This window comes from Schistocerca piceifrons, chromosome 7 (assembly GCF_021461385.2).
Source record: "Schistocerca piceifrons isolate TAMUIC-IGC-003096 chromosome 7, iqSchPice1.1, whole genome shotgun sequence".
Lineage (NCBI taxonomy): Eukaryota > Metazoa > Arthropoda > Insecta > Orthoptera > Acrididae > Schistocerca > Schistocerca piceifrons.
This window is the reverse complement of record NC_060144.1, coordinates 545544037-545565437: the sequence shown is the minus strand read 5'-3', so window position 1 is coordinate 545565437 and position 21401 is coordinate 545544037. Positions and strand designations below refer to the sequence as shown.

Below are 21401 nucleotides of genomic sequence, written 5' to 3'. Positions count from 1 at the left end.
CATTATTTTCTTTTATTTGCTTGCGACAAAAATTGCAAAAGCATTCCAAACTCCAGTTACCTGTTTCGTCAGCCAGAGGTCATCATCATACTATCTAAATGTGTCGGTGACTTGGGAAGCGGACAAGTCACTGGAAGTTTCCTGAGTAATAAATCCACCAGGGACATTTCAACCCCTCCACAGCTGCCGAAGTCGACTGTTGGTGACGTGACTGTCAAGTGGAACCTCGAAGGAACGACTTTAAAAAGAAGAATGGGGTACAGTGGTGGAGCAGCTCCTCATAAAACACACATTTCTATATTCACTGCTAAGCTACGCATGAAGTGGTGTAAACAGTGACGCCACTGGACAGTGGATGAATGGAAACGATTGATTTGGATCGATGAATCACGCTATACCCGGCTGCAGTAGGATGGAAGGAGCTGGGTTAGGCACATGCGTGGAGAACCGTTAACTGCTGTCATATGTAATAGCAACAATGAAGTACGGAGGATGTGGCGTTACAGATGTGTTTTTCGTGGTTAGGATCCGGTTCTCTTATTGCGCCTAAGGAAAGGCTAAATGCGGAAGGATATGGACACTTATTACAGCCTAGTGCTATAGGGGAACTGTTCTGAGACGACGAGGGTCTGTGAGGTAATGGTCTGTGGCCAGTAACATTCCTGAAATGGACTGGCCTGTCCAGAGCCCCGACCTGAACCCAGCGGAATGTCTTTGGAATGAGTCAGAACTTCCACTCGAGGCCTTAGTGTCCAACATCATTACCATCTCTGGTTTAGGCTCTTAGGGAAGAATGGGTTGCATTTCTCCACAGAGATTCAGACACTTCTCTGAAAGTGTCACCAGCAGATTTCAAGCCGTCAAATGTCCACTAATAGGCTGATCAGATATGTATGTCAACATTGGTATCTTAATAACGTAATGGACACCTTAAGTCACTGCTTGCAGCGTACAGGCAGTAAACCTGGTCCGTACTTCCACTAGTGGGCGTTCCAGCTCTTACGGTGGGCGGCATGCGGTATAGATTTTCGAAATTTTGACATAAAATATTTGGTAAGTACTTACTGTTATATACTTTAACTTAATGTAACTCTGGTTTATAAATTTTATGAAGTTACTTCCCCGCTCCATGAAGAACGATTACTGTGGAACCGAAAGGACGTTAGAAAATTTCGCTACTAACAGAGATACAGATGTGGGCGGTAGGTAAGAAAGTTGACTACCACTGATTTAGACAGTCTAATGGTGACTACTGGCTTGTCGAATCGGATAACTGCATTTTGAACTGATTTATGATCGTTACCGCAGGCAAATAAAGGAACACTTCTGCATTCGGTTTCCGCGGGTCTACGGTGAAGTTTCGCCATTACCGTCTTCCAACGGCGATCAAGACCAGATCTTGAGCCGATCGATTTCAATGGAAATTTTCGAAGGTTAAGGGAACAGAACAAGGTCGGAAAACAGCCGCCTACGACAAACAAAGTAATTAGAGTAGGTATCGCTATTTCCTTTTTGTGTTGGGTAATAAATCTCAACGACGTATCTTTAGTGAGTCCCTACCCACGTTCCACGCAAGTAGTAGTTCGGCATCTGGTCCACGAAACCAGCGTACCAGTGTCGGAGTACCATCCCAAGAAGTACACATCGAAACTGCTCTCCTAGTCTAGATCATTTACTTTCATTGAGAGACGTTCCTTCTGAACATGACAGAAGTCAGAAATACAAAACTAACCACGCATATGGTATAGTGGTATCGACAAATTAGAAGTAATATTTATTTCACAGATGATGTGGGACATATCAGGGAAATTGAGTACATTTTTATGAATAATACAATAATTGAATATGTTGCGACAATTCAAAACTCAGGCGACATAGGTATTCGAACTGAGATCTCTGACTGATGGCTAACAGCCATTCTAACAAATCAGGCCATCTGTTCACGCTTACAGGAGTCAGTATCTGGTTTTCTTTCTATTTCTACAAACAAACAACGAAAGGTTTATGTATCCGTTAACAAAACCAACAGAGAAAGAGTCCCCCTTCGTTTTCATCAATGAAAATTCCAGTGGGACAGAGATATGCTATGTCCTCACACCAGAGAAAAATAATATGTAGTTACGAAGTATGTAAGTATGCTAATGAAGACGAGTCTTTCGTCATAAATTTATCGTCTTTCAAGCTGCAAAGGAACTTTGCGACCGAAGAATGTGGCTTGTTTTCTGAACGTGCTTTCCGTTCCTGGAATTTTCAACTGCAACTGAACGTAGCGTTCACGTACATTCGAAGCGGTAGGTCGCACGCTAGACGAGACGAAACGATTAAAAAAAGTACCTGCTTGCCTTTTGGCGGCAAGTAGGCCTGTTTGTTGACGCGTGACTGACGTGTTCTTGAGCAAGCGCTTAGGTCGCTATGCCGTGCAATTAGATGGCTCTTCGTATGAGGCAGTTAAGCTTAATGTCTCCAGGAACGGGATCATTATACGTTTTTAGTTCTTGTGTTCCGCGCTATTGGCTAACACAGGTAGTAGGAGGGTAGTAGCGTTCCGTGTGCTGCTTCTGTCTCGTGTCAGAGGAACTCTACTTATACGGATGACTGTTTTATACCAAAGATATTCTGGCATAGCGTTTCACATACCGTTTCTTCTTTGGTGGGATAAATCATTGTTATCTTTGCGTATTTCGGTTACTAATAGGTGCCGCTTGTATTCGAAAATTCAATAGCTGAAGCACAGATTTTATACAAACTTGAGAAAAAAAAGATTATCTATGGCCGTTTTATTTAGTTCCTCTACATCACGTTGCTTGATTTGGGCCAGTACTGTTTTCCAGGCAGTACAGCGAGTAACATTTTTCTTTGGAGGCTCAGGTAACTCTGTATTCGCACATTAAGGTGCATCACAGACGGTACTTTACATTACACCGCGCTTTAAGGTCTCCTACAGCCTTATTAACGGATGGATACTTGGCAGAATGGCTGTTTACATACCTCTGAATGCAATTTGCTGGTACTCTAAGTACAATCTCATAGTTCCTACGAGAAATCATGTGTGCGGTTAAGAAATGATTTAAGTAATTTTCCCGTAGATGTCCAGAATACTTCTGTAGCCTGCTAATCAGAGTTTTTTGTAGATGTATAACAATCGCTCAGGTGTCCAACGATCTTTTGACTAATCGTATTGTCTCTTTGTATAGGACTCATGGCTCTTGTAGTGTACCCTGCTGTGAATTTCCCATTCGAACAGTGTTTCACTATAGATCGCATAAACGTTATGTATTATCTAATTGTAGTTTCCTTGTGTCCTGTGGCTGTTCGAAGTCCACTTCCTACTTTTCGTAATCGTACCAGTGTGTTTACTCACACTCATATTAAAAGGCACTATTATACTCAGGAATATCGAAGACATGAATGTGTCCAGTTGTGACTGAGTAGTCGTCTAGCCACAGTACGATATAAGTTTTCGTTTCATGAAGTTAAGAACCACATTTTTCTCCCATTTGTAACAGACAGATGTTACCCACGATGAATATTCATTCTGCAATGGAGTTTGTGCTGTTATGAAACTATCTGGCAGGTTAAGACTGTGTACCGGACCGGGAGTCGAAGCGGGGACCTTTGCTTTTTGCGGACAAGTGCTCTGCCGACTAAGCTATCCAAGCACAACGACGATCTCGGGTTTGAGTCCGGCCTGGCACACGGTTTTAACCTGCGAGGAAATTTCAGGCTAATATTATGTCTTCATCCAACTGCGTATTTCTGAAAGCTAATTTGTTTTAGAGGATAACTCTTCCTCATCTGCAAAATGTCTGATATCGCACGCATTGCACGTAAACGGCAAGGAGACGCCAGAACTTACTTGTATGTTGATAACTCTCTAAACTGTTTTGCGTTCCGTGTTCTGCCGTCGAGAACCCCTCTATATAGTCTCAAAACTAGCTAAGTATCTTCCAAGAACAAACTTTGTTTTTCAGACGTTGGAGCAGTGATGAGGTGTAAAGCTTTTGAAACTGTGGCTCAAATGGCTCTGAGCACTATGGTACTTAACATCTGAGGTCATCAGTCCCCTAGAACTTAGACTACTTAAACCTAACTAACCTAAGGACATCACACACATCCATGCCCGAGGCAGGATTCGAACCTGCGACCGTAGCAGTCGCGCGGCTCCAGACTGAAGCGCCTAGGACCGCTCGGCCACCGCGGCCGGCTTTTGAAACTGTGTAAGTATAAAATATGAGTGCAGTCACTCACAGTTTTTATGTTATAACGTGTGAAAAATGCAAACTAGGTTTCGTCCAACGGTAATACTGCAACGGAATGTATCTGTGGTCAGTGATCGCTCTCGGGCAGGAGAAGCGTTGCCTCCGACTAGTGTTGCCTCGCTGTTTACCTTTGATCCGTTCACACCTATATGCCTTGACATTACATCGTTTCAGAACGCTGCCCACACCATCGGTAGTTGAATTCAGGTGTTCCAAAAATCCACCCGAATATTCAGTTCACTATGGAGGTGGAGAAGAATGGATGCCTTCCCTTCCTTAAAGTTTGGCAGCTGAGCTATCACATCTCGAAGTCACCTTTTGTCAGAATGGTTATAGTGAGAGGCAGATCAAACGTGCGTTGCGCTATCAGCCTTCTGTGCAACGGGTGAGTGACGATAGCAACAAAGTGGCACCTAAGTCTACGGCCTTTTTGCCTTACGCAGGAAGCATTTCTAACAGGGTTGGCCGTATTTTGCGGAAGTATGATGTTAAATGTGTTTTTCGACCACCTTCTAAGATTAGGGCCCTGTTGGCGTCCGTAAAAGATGATCTTGGTTTGCTTAAGGCTGGTGTCTATCGTATTCCTTGCAGTTGTGGCATGTCATATATTCTTCAGACAATCAGGACTGTGGAAGACCGGTGTATTGAACATAAGCGTCAGACACGCTTACAACAGCCGAGCAAATCCGCTATTGCAGAACACTGCCTTGACATCGGTCATCCTATGGAATACAACAACACGGAGATTCTGGCTTGCACGTCCAGCTATTGGGATAGTGTCATTAAGGAAGCTGTTGAAATCAAACTACCAAGCAACCTTATAAACAGAGATGGTGGATTTTGTCTAAATGCTGCTTGGAAACCCGGCTCTGTCTCTCATCAAAAAACAGAGGGACAGAATTAGGGCTACCTCACCTGTTGATTAATAGTCACTATCGATATTTCTGATGTTGGTTATCTTTGGTTGTGTGTTGACTTTGCAGTTACTTGTTATGTGTGTGGTATCTTCCATGTTTCTCCTCTGTGAACCGAGGTATTAAATTCCCTTGCACATTGCTTCCTCCTTGCAGTTGTGCCTTGAGAATGGCAGGGTGTGCTCCTGCCGAAATATCGGCGGTGGTCGACGACGTCACCCGGCAGCAAATCCGTAAATTATTTGAACATTCAATTCGTCGGGAAAAGTTAAGGTCTCACTTAGTTGGGGGAAGTTTTATCTCAAATAGGTTTTTATTTCCCCATCCTTGCTAGAGCAGTCGTAGACTGGCTTTCGGTAAACTGACCGAACGATGTACTCACTTGTTGCAAGACACTATTTTCTCATGCGAACAGATCACAGTGCTATATTTATGAAAGAAGACAACTTCACTGTAGTTTATGTTATAACTATTGTACATAATAAATATTAACTAATTTTCTATCAACAGGCACACCCAGAGAATTATCGACCTAGTTTTATATGCTTTGTGGACCAGTGGTGACGTTTGTTCGAACTAACCTTTGGGTTGATGCAGATTTACCGTTTTTTTAAATAAAGTTTGTTGTAAGAATATTTGCAGGAGACTTTAAGAGAACAACTGATGTGATATCCTCATCGAGCGTTTATTTACCTTCTCATTACCTGACACAAACTAAGAAATAAACTAAAGTGCAGTGATGTCGCCTGGAAATCCGATTGCCTAACGAATGAGAGCGGAAAACCTTGCGCGAGTGCGAGGAGAATATCACCACTATAAAAAAGGTTTCAAATAATATTAATAAAAAAGCCTAAATATTTATCTCGCAAGCCTCAGAACGAATCCACTAGCCGGCTATGCCTGAGGTGTGGGGACAGTTACTGAAAAATGAAATATAATCTGAACAAAAGTAAATAAAGGTCTGCTTTTGATGCTACAACTGTAGTAAAATGTGTTTCGGTAGACAGAACATAAACTGTGTTTTGCTAGAAGGCGTGCCCAATTAATCATATTATTTAACATTTATACTATTTTTTTAAAATTATTAATTTACAGGTCTGACAGGGCATTAAAGTAAATGAGAACAGATAATCAACATCTTGCTATTCGCTTAGTATCCAGTTGTTATTTATTTGAAAGAAAATCGTCTTCGAAGGCCACTCTAACAAATGAAAGTAGTGCGTAAGAAATACAGTATGAAACTATCAGACCAAAAGACTAAAGCTGTAGCTCTAATGCAAGTGAATACAATTGGTAAGAATTATATTGGTTAACAACTGACGTCACACTTCAACTATTTAGGATTTGACTTAGACCACGATCAAAAGTATGGCACATAAAATTGAATAGTACACTGTGATATTCCCGCACGAGATAATACTCGTCAAACGAAGAAAAAAAGATCCAGTAAATTGTAGACTTCTTATTCACGTTCTCTACTCATTTATTACTGGCTGTGTCTGTCTGAATTGACTGTGATTCTGATTTGAGGTACGACATTACAAGAGTCTAACATCAACCAGATGGGGTCTCCCAGCCAATTATTCCATGCAATCATTTCATTTAATATCAGCCATTCCACGCATATATTTTTGCCGTTATGCTGGCATCAAAACAAATTTGGTGAATCCGTGGACAGCAAACGCCTAAATAGTGAAATGGAGTCCTATTATCAATGCAGAAATGGAAACTCTGCTAGGGTTTAGTCAACATTGTTAAAGGACAGGGAGAGTCATCAGTGCCGAACGACATCCGCAGATATCCATTTTCACGAGGCTGTTCCAGCGACCTGAAGACGTCGGATGATTCACAGGAAGGTCGAGGGTGTGAGGTAATGGGCGAATTGTGACGCCCTGAAAATATTCTAAGTTCAGAGTTGACGCGGCAGCACGGGCCGCTCGGCCAGCTAGGGTCCGACATAAACACGTGGTGCCGAATGTTAGCCGGACGAGAGGGGTACGCTGTGTCGATGAGGGAGACACGCTGAGAGTGCCAAAGATGGCGGACTTGGTGAAACCTTAATGGCAGACATTTCACAGTTCGTATAGAAATTAATAGTAGCCAGATGAATCGTGATACCTCAAAAAGAAGCATGTACATTACCATTATTTGCACGATCGTGTAGTCAGAATTCAATATATTTATTAGTTTAAAGTTTAGTATCTCACGATAAATTATACAAGTGACACCCAGCAACGAATTTACAAAATCTGAACTGTTAATCCGATTTCGTCGATCTTCATCTCTTTAGAAAGCTATTAGTGTAAACCTAAATTGGTACGAATTACAGGCACGTAACTTAAATAATACACGAGTTATTGGAGGTCAAAGTGTCTGATTACTATCGATCGCATCGGGCCATAAGTACTCCACAGTTACACAAAGAAACGGTAGCAGCATGGTTATAAATATATTTATTCATCTATGTCTTTGTTTATATCCAATATATTATACTATTCATGAAGAAATTGGTTAAACATTTACTGTGCTTTTGAAAGCACAGAGACATTAGGCTACTGGCCTACCTGTTTTTGCTGTTCCTTTGATATATGTTTATTTAATTGGTTTAGGTATTCAGTAATGTGTGTTAGAGCGTGTTTATGGTCCAGCCATAGGAATATTTATTTAACTTCAAGTTATTTAAATGTAAATCCAGTATTTCGTATGTGTTTCAATACGTTGGCCTGGAGACATGGAGGGAGCGCTCTAGCCAATCACAGCGCTCATTACTAAGAGAGGCGTGTGGAGGTTTTGGAGGAGCATCGTTTCCGGCGGGGACTCGAAGGAGTTCTGGAGAGTATGGCACAGGACTCGGGAAGTGCTGGAGGCGACGGCGCGACGAACGCGGAGTCGGCGAAAAGACTTGGACAGTGGAGCAGTTTGCGCGTGGTCGCGGAGGATAGAAATATTTCGGAGTGCCGACTTGTGCTCTTTTGTGATTTCCGTGGCTTCCGCAGTGAAGTCGTAGTATGCGTTCAGAAATGAATATCTCGCGAGTTATGCTGTTGTTCATAACTAATTACGTGAAGTCGGAATTTATTGTTTCTCTGTTATTCAACTTATATTTTATTTAATTGCTGGACCATCGACACCAATAAGTGTTTTGCATAAATATACCGCATTCTCAAAAGTACTTCTACTATCGTACTCATCATTTAAAGTCGGTAAGATAGTAACTGCAGATTTTATTTAACTGCAATCTTTCATTTATAAATTTATATGTTACTTTCATAATTCGCAATTGCTGAGTGATAGAAACCTTCGACCATTCGATTCACGTGGGTATTCTTATCGTATACTGTACACTCAGCAGTATGTCGCCTGCAATGCGACAACGAAACCAGCCAAAACTTAATATTTCAACGTTGAGTCGGAAGGTACGTAGTTGAGGGCCACACCAACATCACCATCACATCTCTTTTTGAAAGCCCGCAAGGGGTCGGTACAGATGTTACAGAGTTTTCACGTTGGATGTGGAGAAGTGAGTGCTTTAGCATGCAGATGATCCTGAAACAGTTGTGCGAGGTACTGGACCTGCTGAAAGCACAAACAATAATCTTGCTTGGTCAATTCTGCTTGAGAAGTTAACTTTATCCATATCACCGCCAGCGTGTGATGCAATACCATCATGCCAGATTTCAGTTCTGTCAATGGAACACGAAGTTCATAGCTGGAATTTTATTTACGATGAGGTGGGGCGACCATAGAGTGATGTAATACATTAATATAACAGTCGGATATAGACACAAGGAAATGCTCGGTCGATCATTGAAGCATGGCATTAAGTTCGCTTTAGTATCAATTAGCGACCAGTCTCGGGTTCGCACGTGTAGCATTAAGTACCTACGGCCGGACGTAGCGTATTTTGTTTGAGGGGCACAAATAAAATTATTCGTAAAACAATGTTAAGTGTAACTTACGCGATGTAAGCATTTCACGGCAGGAAAGTTGTCTGGAGGCATGTATGTTATGTGTTCCATATAGAACTGGCATCTGGAGTGACATCTCATGGCACTGATGGGAGTACGTCGTGATCTAAGTAGTATGTTTACAGCTGCTGTAAATACCGTATGCGAATCAAGAGAGTGTATGTGTGAGAGTGATTCGATATGTATCAGAGGTTGACTGAGGTGGCACAAATAAAATAAAGACACAAGCATGATGCACAAGTTTAGGTCGTGTTGCAGCACCCTTTTTGCGAAGCTTAGTACGCACGCACTGTGATGTGTTGCTGAGACTCACTGACGCAATAATCATTTTGAGGTCGAAGCGCTTTTGTCTGTGTTTGCTTTAACAATACATATGTTTTTGGGTGGGGTCTGCCTTTAGCAAAACATAATTTTGTTTTTTGTCCCAGACATGTTTCACTGTAGTTGCAGCGTCATCAGTTGTATACTAAGACTTTACTTGCGAATCAGTGTATCTGTTAGTCAAAAGCCGGCCAGAGTGGCCGAGCGGTTAAAGGCGCTACAGCCTGGAACCGCACGACCGCTGCGGTCGCAGGTTGGAATCCTGCCTCGGGCATGGATGTGTGTGATGTCCTTAGGTTAGTTGGGTTTAAGTAGTTCTAAGTTCTAGGGGACTTATGACCACAGCAGTTGAGTCCCATAGTACTCAGAGCCATTTGAACCATTTTTTTTTTGTTAGTCAAAACACAATCAAAATCCCCACAACAGTTCCTGAGATAAGCCTGCACATACAGAGGCACGCGAGGAGGCGACTGGAACAGAATTTGTAGGTAATAGACCAATAAGAACATACACTTTGCTGGAAAAATTTGAACGTGCTATGTATCTCCAATTTCTGCGCGACAAATTACTAGAGCTGTTTTGGAACGTTAGCTTCACAGAGAGACAATATCTGTGATTTAAGCGAGAGGGGCCATCACCCCATTTTTTATGCCTCATACGATAGAACTCAACACAATCGTTTAATAAGCTATGGATTGATCGAGGAGGTGCAGTAGGATGGCCTTCCCTTTCATCTGACTTCATCGCTTGCATTTATGGCTATGTGGGTTTGGTTTGGTGTTTGGTTTGCAGGGCGCTCAACTGCGCGGTTAACAGTGCCCGTGACATCATTAATCTATACACAGTCCAATCCAGCCACATTCATGAATGATGATGGAATAATGGGGGCAACAGAAACATCCAGTCCCCGGGCACAGAAAATCCCCAACCCGGCCGGCAATCGATCCAGAGGTAGCAACGCTAGCCACTAGACCACGAGCTGCGGACATATGGCTATGGGGAACATTTAAAGGCATTCGTGCACTCCACACCTAGGCGTTCGACCAAAAACCGGGACAGCCAGGTGTTTTCGCACGAGTTCATCTGTTAGAAGGAAGGACGAAGGACGAGTATAAAGGAGTAGTAACTGTAGTATCTTCCAGAGATCGCAGAGTCACACCAAAATCGGCAACACGAATCCATACAACAGACATTAGCGAGGGCTCGCTGCAATCTGCGACACTCCAGAAGACACGCCCTTCCTCCCAGTATAGGAGCGGCTTCACCCTGAGGTCAGTACAGTGTCGAGCGTACAAGAGCTACACACCAGTTCGATAACACAGCTACAAAGTCAGCTTCCCAGTGTAGGATCAACGAGTTGTTAAAGTTTCTGATGAACTTGTGATTTAGTAAATATTGAACATTGCACCTCAAGGGAACAGTTTGTTAAGTATTGCATAAAGTAATGCTTTCATAGTCACTGAAAATTGTAAATCCTGTGCCAAAGAACTGGGTCAAAGTTAAATAAATATTTTACTTATTTATGTAATGTGGACCAGTATTTCATATGTTCTACTTTGATGGGCCTTCTCCCAGAGCAGTCAAACAATCCACAGTTATGGCTGCACGACAGTAGCTTAATCTGGTCACAACTAGTAACAAGAGTGAGGACCTCCGGTATCAACAACAAACCGATGGATCCCACAGGACACAATGGCCCATATCTCAAAAAGTATTTGATTCCAGACAAATACTTTTGGTGTTTATCTTTTGTTTAGTTTCAACTAGTGCTACCCCTGTAAGGAAGCTGACGTTGTTCTCTTCAATCCGGAAACTTTTGATGCTGCTCGCGAGGTCAGTTTATTCTGCAAAATTTGTCAGAGCCCCTACATATTCATTGGACAAATATATTATACTAGAACTGACATGAAATTACATTTTCTCGCAATTTGGTGGCATAGATCCTGAGAAATCAGTACCCAGAACAACCACCACTGGCCGTAATAACGGCCTTGATACGCCTGGGCATTGAGTCAAACACAGCTTGGATGGCGTGTACAGGTACAGCTGCCCATGCAGCTTCAACACGATACCACAGTTCATCAAGAGTAGTGACTGGCGTATTGTGACGAGCCAGTTGCTCGGCCACCATTGACCACACGTTTTCAATTGGTGAGAGATCTGGAGAATTGCTGGCCAGGGCAGCAGTCGATCATTTTCTGTATCCAGAAAGGCCCGTACAGGACCTGCAACATGCGGTTGTGCATTATCCTGCTGAAATATGGGGTTTCACAGGGATCGAATGAAGGGTAGAGCCACGGGTCGTAACACATCTGAAATGTAACGTCCACTGTTCAAAGTGCCGTCTATGCGAACAAGAGGTGACCGAGACGTGTAACCACTGGCACCCCATAGCATCACGCCGGATGATACGCCAATATGGCGATGACGAAAAGACACTTGCAATGTGCGTTCACGGCGATGTCGCCAAACACGGATGGGACCATCATGATGCTGTAAACAGAACCTGGATTCATCCGAAAAAATGACGTTTTGCCATTCGTGCACCCAGGTTCGTCGTTGAGTACACCATCGCAGGCGCTCAAGGGTAACCGCAGCCATGGTCTCCGAGCTGATAGTCCATGCTGCTTCAAACGTCGTCGAACTGTTCGTGCAGATGGTTGTTGTCTTGCAAACGTCCCCATCTGTTGACTCAGGGAACGAGACGTGGCTGCACGATCCGTTACAGCCGTGCGGATAAGATGCCTGCCATCTCGACTGCTAGTGGTACGAGGCCGTTGGGATCCAACACGGCGTTCCGTATTACCCTCCTGAACCCACCGATTCCATATTCTGCTAACAGTCATTGGATCTCGACCAACGCGAGCAGCAATGTCGCGATACGATAAACCGCAATCGCGATAGGCTACAATCCGACCATTATCAAAGTCGGAAACGTGATGGTACGCATTTGTCCTCCTTACACGAGGCATCACAACAACGTTTCACCAGGCAACTGATGTTTGTGTATGAGAAATCATTCGGAAACTTTCCTTATGTCAACACGTTGTAGGTGTCACCACTGGCGCCAACTGTGTGAATGCTCTGAAAAGCTAATCATTTGCATATCACAGCATCTTCTTTGCTGTCGGTTAAATTTCGCATCTGTAGCACGTCATCTTGGTGGTGTAGCAATTTTAATGGCCTGTAGTGTACATCTGTAGCATCTCACTTCAGAAGCTTATATTCTTTTCTTATTTAAATTGTTTATCGTCTACATTTCACTTTCGTACTATGCTGCACAGCACACGCCTTCTTCATAAAAACATCCTAGCAGTTACATTTATAGAAGAATAGAAGAAATGTGTTCGCAACTGCAAATAAGATTAGACTTTTCACTGCGCAGTTTATTGTCAACAAGTGAAAATTTGTGCCAGACCGGGATTCGAATCCAGATTTCCTGCTTTAAGCAAGCTGTCCCCTTAAATTCGGCAACCCGAGCGCGCCTCCCGAACGGACACAATCTCCCTTACGTCACCGTGTGACCACGTCCTGCAGTCGCACAGTTGTTGTGATTGCCGCCTGGGAAAGGCTTATTTGTTATTTTCGCTGTCGTTCTTGGCATCCAACACTATTTTGCAGTGTCTGTGTCTCACAGATTACTAAGCAGTGTCCTCCGCATATGCATGCATGTCTGCAGGGCATTGCATAGTACAACGTAAAACACAGATACTGCAAAATAAAACTTAAATCTATATTCGATGTTAACAAATATCTCTTTTTCAGACTCGCTTTTTTGCTTTAGTACTTTTGGTGCTTCATTCCCTAATATAATTCCCTCAGCGTCGCCTTATTTAATTGTGGTACTTTCCACTATCCATGTTTCTTCTTGCCGATAATACCTTACAACGTTTTCTCAAGACACTCGAACAACACAGACAGAACTACAATGTCGAGGCAGACGTTTAAGTCTTTATTTTTGCTCCTCGAACTTTAATTCCTTTTTCAAACTACTTTTTTCTTTGGTTTTCTTTACTGCTTCCTCAATGTATGAATTGAATAACATCGGTGACAGGGTACAACCAACTCTCATTCTCTTCTCAAGTACTGCTTCATTTTCGTGTACGTAGTATATGGGATGATTTTTAAAACATGCAGCGCATTTCAGTATACGTGTGGTACAATACATGAGCACCTGGAATACTTAGAGGACTGACGATTTTATTGCGAAAAGTAAAAGACTGCACTTAGTTAGACAGATACTACAGCTCCACATGAGTTGTTATTGGTAAAATGCAACAGTACAGGTAAATAATGGAAAAACCGTTTGGAGCGAGTGGTAGAAGGCAAAAAAATTATTGCAGGTGAATTTAACAGGGAAACGTATGTAGGTAGAAACGAAAGACGAATTTTTGTTACGCAAGTCATTGCAAGTTAAGAATAACGGGCAGCTAAAAATAGTCAAGAACTGGTCGGTAGCATCTTCCTTCGTTGAGATAGAAAATGCAGCAAATTTTGTATGACAGTGAGTCAGTGAACTGATTATGGCCTCATAGGAAGATCAGTGAGGAATCCGGAATGTGTTAATGAGAACAACGGACATTGAATTTCAGTGTCGTGTCGGTGCGCCTTCTCCCTTGACTGTACCACGCTGTACACTTTGGCTTTTAGAGTTTGGTCACAGTAAATAGCAAACACCTTTCTCGCGACAGGTGCGCCAAGTACGCAAGCAGCGTTTACGACCTCTCCTGCCGTCAGCGACGTCGAAGACACGGCGCCCGCAGCAGCCGGTGTAATGGCCGCACCGTCCGTTTGCATACCAGTGGCTCCGAGGTCATCAGCTTTCCCGGCCCGGATTACTTGACTATCGCCTCTGCAGCGCAGCTCCACTCGACTCTTCGGCCGGTGTCGTGGAAAGAAGTGCGGTGGGCCGTGTCTGTATTAGACGCCACACAAAGGCTGCTGCAGTGTGAGGTTCCTGTAGAGTAAAAGATAAGCTGCAGGCGATGGACACAACGATACCAACTCCACCTTACAAACATCTTACACTAGCAACAAGGCGCAGCCAGTACATCTACATCTACATCTACATTTACATTTACATCTACATACATACTCCGCAATCCACCATACGGTGCGCGGCGGAGGGTACCTCGTACCAGAACTAGCATCTTCTCTCCCTGTTCCACTCCCAAACAAAACGACGGAAAAATGACTGCCTATATGCCTCTGTAAGAGCCCTAATCTCTCTTATTTTATCTTTGTGGTCTTTCCGCGAAATGTAAGTTGGCGGCAGTAAAATCGTACTGCAGTCAGCCTCAAATGCTGGTTCTCTAAATTTCCTCAGTAGCGATTCACGAAAAGAACGCCTCCTTTCCTCTAGAGACTCCCACCCGAGTTCCTGAAGCATTTTCGTAACACTCGCGTGATTATCAAACCTACCAGTAACAAATCTAGCAGCCCGCCTGTGAATTGCTTCTATGTCCTCCCTCAATCCGACCTGATAGGGATCCCAAACGCTCGAGCATTACTCAAGAATAGGTCGTATTAGTGTTTCATAAGCGGTCTCCTTTACAGATGAACCACATCTTCCCAAAATTCTACCAATGAACCGAAGACGACTATCCGCCTTCCCCACAACTGCCATTACATACTTGTCCCACTTCATACCGCTCTGCAATGTTACGTCCAAACATTTAATCGACGTGACTGTGTGAAGCGCTACACTACTAATGGAGTATTCAAACATTACGGGATTCTTTTTCCTATTCATCTGCATTAATTTACGTTTATCTACACTCCTGGAAATGGAAAATAGAACACATTGACACCGGTGTGTCAGACCCACCATACTTGCTCCGGACACTGCGAGAGGGCTGTACAAGCAATGATCACACGCACGGCACAGCGGACACACCAGGAACCGCGGTGTTGGCCGTCGAATGGCGCTAGCTGCGCAGCATTTGTGCACCGCCGCCGTCAGTGTCAGACAGTTTGCCGTGGCATACGGAGCTCCATCGCAGTCTTTAACACTGGTAGCATGCCGCGACAGCGTGGACGTGAACCGTATGCGCAGTTGATGGACTTTGAGCGAGGGCGTATAGTGGGCATGCGGGAGGCCGGGTGGAAGTACCGCCGAATTGCTCAACACGTGGGGCGTGAGGTCTCCACAGTACATCGATGTTGTCGCCAGTGGTCGGCGGAAAGTGCACTTGCCCGTCGACTTGGGACCGGACCGCAGCGACGCACGGATGCACGCCAAGACCGTAGGATCCTACGCAGTGCCGTAGGGGACCGCACCGCCACTTCCCAGCAAATTAGGGACACTGTTGCTCCTGGGGTATCGGCGAGGACCATTCGCAACCGTCTCCAAGAAGCTGGGCTACGGTCCCGCACACCGTTAGGCCGTCTTCCGCTCACGCCCCAACATCGTGCAGCCCGCCTCCAGTGGTGTCGCGACAGGCGTGAATGGAGGGACGAATGGAGACGTGTCGTCTTCAGCGATGAGAGTCGCTTCTGCCTTGGTGCCAATGATGGTCGTATGCGTGTTTGGCGCCGTACAGGTGAGCGCCACAATCAGGACTGCATACGACCGAGGCACACAGGGCCAACACCTGGCATCATGGTGTGGGGAGCGATCTCCTACACTGGCCGTACACCACTGGTGATCGTCGAGGGGACACTGAATAGTGCACGGTACATCCAAACCGTCATCGAACCCATCGTTCTACCATTCCTAGACCGGCAAGGGAACGTGCTGTTCCAACAGGACAATGCACGTCCGCATGTATCCCGTGCCACCCAACGTGCTCTAGAAGGTGTAAGTCAACTACCCTGGCCAGCAAAATCTACGGATCTGTCCCCCATTGAGCATGTTTGGGACTGGATGAAGCGTCGTCTCACGCGGTCTGCACGTCCAGCACGAACGCTGGTCCAACTGAGGCGCCAGGTGGAAATGGCATGACAAGCCGTTCCACAGGACTACATCCAGCATCTCTACGATCGTCTCCATGGGAGAATAGCAGCCTGCATTGCTGCGAAAGGTGGATATACACTGTACTAGTGCCGACATTGTGCATGCTCTGTTGCCTGTGTCTATGTGCCTGTGGTTCTGTCAGTGAGATCATGTGATGTATCTGACCCCAGGAATGTGTCAATAAAGTTTCCCCTTCCTGGGACAATGAATTCATGGTGTTCGTATTTCAATTTCCAGGAGTGTATATTTAGAGTTAGCTGCCATTCTCTACACCAATCATAAATCCTGTCCAAGTCATCTTGTATCCTCCTACAGTCAGTCAACGACTACACCTTCCCGTGCACCACAGCATCATCAGCAAACGGCCGCACATTGCTATCCACCCTATCCGAAAGATCATTTATGTAGATAGAAAACAACAGCGGACCTACCACACTTCCCTGGGGCACTCCAGATGGTACTCTCACTTCCGATGAAGACTCACCATCGAGGACAACGTACTGGGTTCTATTACTTAAGAAGTCTTTGAGCCACTCACATACTTTGGAACCAACCCCATATGCTCGTACCTTAGTTAGGAGTCTGCAGCCCGGAAGTCCGATCTACTTTCAGTGCGCGGTAACAGCACTGATGTCACTGGTGACACTGCCACCAGAATTATTAAACGTGGTTTTCCGAAATTCGTTCACCAGAGGCGACGAAGTAAATACTCCAGAAATCGAATCAAGAACAACTGCCAACATGAGTAACTTAGAAGCAGATATCCTCGGTGAAATTAATCAACTTAAATCACTTCATAAAGGCAAGGCCTGCGGTCCAGAATGAAAAGCAGTCAAGTTGCTTGGAGAGTCTTCTGATAAAATAACTCCATACTTAGCAATCATATGTAACCGCTGGCTCGTCGAAAGATCCATACCTAAGAACAGGGAAGTTGCACAAGTCACACTAGTACCCAAGAAAGGAAACAGGAGTAATCTGCTGAATTACAGAACCATATCAAGAATGTCGATTTGAAAGAGGATTTTGGCACATACACTGTATTCGAAATTAACATTGAAGAACACAATTTATTGACAAATAGCACGGACTCAGAAAATGTCGTTCTTGCGAAACACAACTAGCTCTTTGTTCTCACTTAGCAATGAGTGCTATGGAGGATAGGAGATGCCAAATCGATTCCATACTTTCGGATTTCCAGAAGGCTTTTGACATTGTTCCTCACTCCAAAACGCATTCTAATTGGATTGCGTGCCTACGGAATACCGCCTCAGTTGTGCAACTGGATTCGGGTTTGCTACCACAAATTGACGGAAAGACTTCGAGTAAAACAGAAGTAATATCTGGCGTTGCCCAAGGACGTGTTACAGGCTCTTTTCCGTTCCCGATGTACATAAATGACATAAGAGACAATCTGAGCAGCCCTCTTAGATTGATTGTGGATGATGCTGTCACTTACTGCCCTGTAAAGTCATCAGATAACCAAAACCAATTGCAAAATGATCTAGATAACGCATCTGTATAATGCGTGCCTCGTGATGACTGTGTTGTGTGCTGACCTTAGGTTAGTTAGGTTTACGTAGTTCTAAGTTCTAGGGGACTGATGACCATAGATGTTAAGTGGTGGTGGTGGTTAGTGTTTAACGTCCCGTCGACAACGAGGTCATTAGAGAGGGAGCGCAAGCTCGGGTTAGGGAAGGATTGGGAAGGAAATCGGCCGTGCCCTTTCAAAGGAACCATCCCGGCATTTGCCTGAAACGATTTAGGGAAATCACGGAAAACCTAAATCAGGATGGCCGGAGACGGGATTGAACCGTCATCCTCCCGAATGCGAGTCCAGTGTGTTAACCACTTCGCCACCTCGCTCGGTGAGATGTTAAGTCCCAGAGTGCTCAGAGCCATTTGAAACATTTTTTTTGTATAATGCGAAAAATGTCAACTAACTCTAAGTAATGGAAAACGTAAAGCCATCCACATAAGTACTAAGAGAAATCCATTAAACTACGGTTACACGATAAATCACACAAATCTAAAGGTTGTAAATTCTACCAAATACTTAGGAATTAGAATTACGAATAACTTAAATTGGGAGGATCACATAAATAATGCTGTGGGGAAATCAGACCAAAGACTTCGATTTACTGAGAGAACGCTTAGAAGCAACAGGTCTGCTAAAAACACTGTTTGGGCCCCTCGATCGCCCCATCTGACTCCTCTGGATTTCAATGCAAGGGATTTTAGCAAGAGGACTGTGTGCAGAACAAGGCTTCGAGGTCTGGTAGATTTGAGACAACGGTATCTACACCGCAGTACAGGCCATAACACCTGTCACATTTATCAATACGTGGCGAGAAGTGGAGTACCGCTGCCGTATCTGTCGAGCTACACACGGTTCCCACATTGAACTGCGCCAACAAGCATAAAATATTGAACTTCTGTCTGCAATGTTGCACAAGTAAAATTATGAACCTTAATAGGTACTGAAATATAAACAAATGTGTTTGTATAGCTCTAGCCCGGAGACCCTGTATTTGTCAGAGAAATTCGCCAAACAGTCTGCAGTGCCTTAAAGTTAACAGAAAGAAAATTAGTGATACCGTTAAGAGAGCACACCTATCGCTTTAGGAGGGTGTAGAAATGGTACCAGGAGATCATCTGGTCTCCCACTGCTCACATATGTCACGACAGAGTCATACGTATTGTAACCTCCCCACCGCAATTTTAAAAGAATATAAAGCAATACTTAATAGAAATGGGAGCCAAGTGTAGCCTCCCCGCAAAATTTATAATAATTGACAATATTATTTAGGGATGCTAATGGACATTGCTCTATGCGTAACCTGCCCACAATGAAATGTACTGACAATGGCAACAAAAACGTGAAATTCGCAATCTGACTCAAATATAAATTCCTCATGAAAAATTAAAGTCCATTCAGTGATAAGAAAATTCAATTAAACCGAAATATCGGTTTTTTTGGCCCTGTGTAAAACAATCAGAATTAAAGTCTTACCTCAGAATAAATGGATGTCACATATCTGCTCTTGTTGCGCACCGCTTGGAGGAACTGCATTGCAAATAATAATATTCTCTTTTTTTTTTTTGTGATTCTAGTGAAATTTTTCTTCAAAAGAAGTGGAATGAAATGGGAAGTGCAACGAGATCTTTAGTTCAATAAAAATTAAATTTTTTGAAAAAATGCTTTTGAAATAAAAATTATTATTGGGGAACTTGTTGGAGAATAATTACAATTTTTCATTATCTAATAATTATATTAATTAACAGTATACCTTATTCCTCATCTTGACCAGTGTTGCCGACCGCCTACATCACACAACCGCACTGCGCTGCTACTACTGACCGACCGCTCTGCATGACGACTACAGACTGAGTACTGCTCTCAACTAGACAGAGCTACAGACTCGCAACGACTGAACTGACGGACTCGCAACGACAGACTCGACTGACTCGCAACGACAGACTACTGCTACTGACAGAGAACCGCTCGCAACACTCGCGCGGTCAAGCGCATACTCTCTGGTCACAGATGCTACAATGCCTCGCCATCGCTGCTGCGTTACATACGTGTTTCATAACCCTCCACTGGGGGGGCAAAAATTTGGCAGCGATGGTGAGTCATTTGGACTTGCCAATCGCGGCAAAATTTTTCTTTAATTAACAAAATTCTACAACTTACAGAATATTTAAATGTTGTGCACACGCACTAAGTACAAAATATATCAGACAAAGACAAAATGTGAGTACAAAACATAGTAGCAAATCAGAAAAGTATATACAAATTATTTGACAGATAAAGTGCACAGGCACTGAAAAAATTCTTTAGCATATTCAGAACAAATAAACAGACTGGCAAGAATAATTAGATGTAGTACATAAAGTATATGTTGTGCACACGCACTAAGTACAAAATATATCAGACAAAGACAAAATGTGAGTACAAAACATAGTAGCAAATCAGAAAAATGTATATACAAATTTGACAGATAATAAAGTGCACAGGCACTGAAAAAATTCTTTAGCATATTCAGAACAAATGAACAGACTGGCAAAAATATTATATTGACAAGTGACATAAGTGTATTCGCATTGGAGTTCAGCGAATCGAAAAATGTATAACCTATGAACTATGTGGCAAGAATCAGGATAGGAAAGGGAAGGATTGCATCATGGTTGTAGCACTTTAGATTGCACACAGCTGCTCTGAAAGTCCATATCTTTCCACAGAAGTACAACACCAAGTGACACAACTTGAAGATCTTTTCCCATCAGAATTTATCAGTGTAGCAAAGACACTGAACTGTCGTAGTAATGTTCCATGTTTTCATTTTGGCAGTACATTAGGTACACCAAACAGTGGGACCATAATAATGTCTTCATCGCTCATGGTGGTGGACAGCATGTCGTGTCAACACCACACTCTTACAAGGCACACCAACGTAGAATTAGTGCAAAACCAAATATAGTGCTCCATGATCACTGGGATAAACAGGACAAATGGACATTGCAGTAATTCAGGGTAGTCAGCTTATGAGGTGAAGGACATCAAGTCACATAATATTGACAATTACAGACTTAATTAGTAGTTTGTGGCATTCATAGCCCAGTTATTGAACATTTCTGTACCAAGTATGTAGTATTACAGAAAAATGTTCATTAATTGTTGTACATAGAATCAGTAGCCTTCTTTTCCTGGTTACAAAGCATTATGAAATAATCGCATTCTTTTCAGTTACAGAGTATAATTAAGAATCATTAACCTTCTCCTAATTACAGTTAATTAATCATTTGTCATTCCAATAATCATTAGCCTTTTCCTAATTACAGTTAATTAATCATTTGTCGTTAATTAATCATTTGTCTAATTACAGTTAATTAATCATTTGTCTAATTACAGTTAATTAATCATTTGTCTAATTACAGTTAATTAATCATTTGTCGTTGATTAATCATTTGTCTAATTACCGTT

The 21401-nt window shown here is 43.3% G+C and overlaps 1 long non-coding RNA gene across 1 annotated transcript in view; it reads right to left on the bottom strand.

The window, feature by feature from the left end:
- Positions 1 to 13697: 13697 nt before the first annotated feature.
- The window catches only part of LOC124805305, a 156596-nt gene continuing 148892 nt past the window's right edge, over positions 13698 to 21401 (bottom strand). The window contains exon 3 of the long non-coding RNA XR_007017436.1: positions 13698 to 14419. This is a non-coding gene — a long non-coding RNA (uncharacterized LOC124805305). The remainder of the gene's footprint in view (positions 14420 to 21401) is intronic.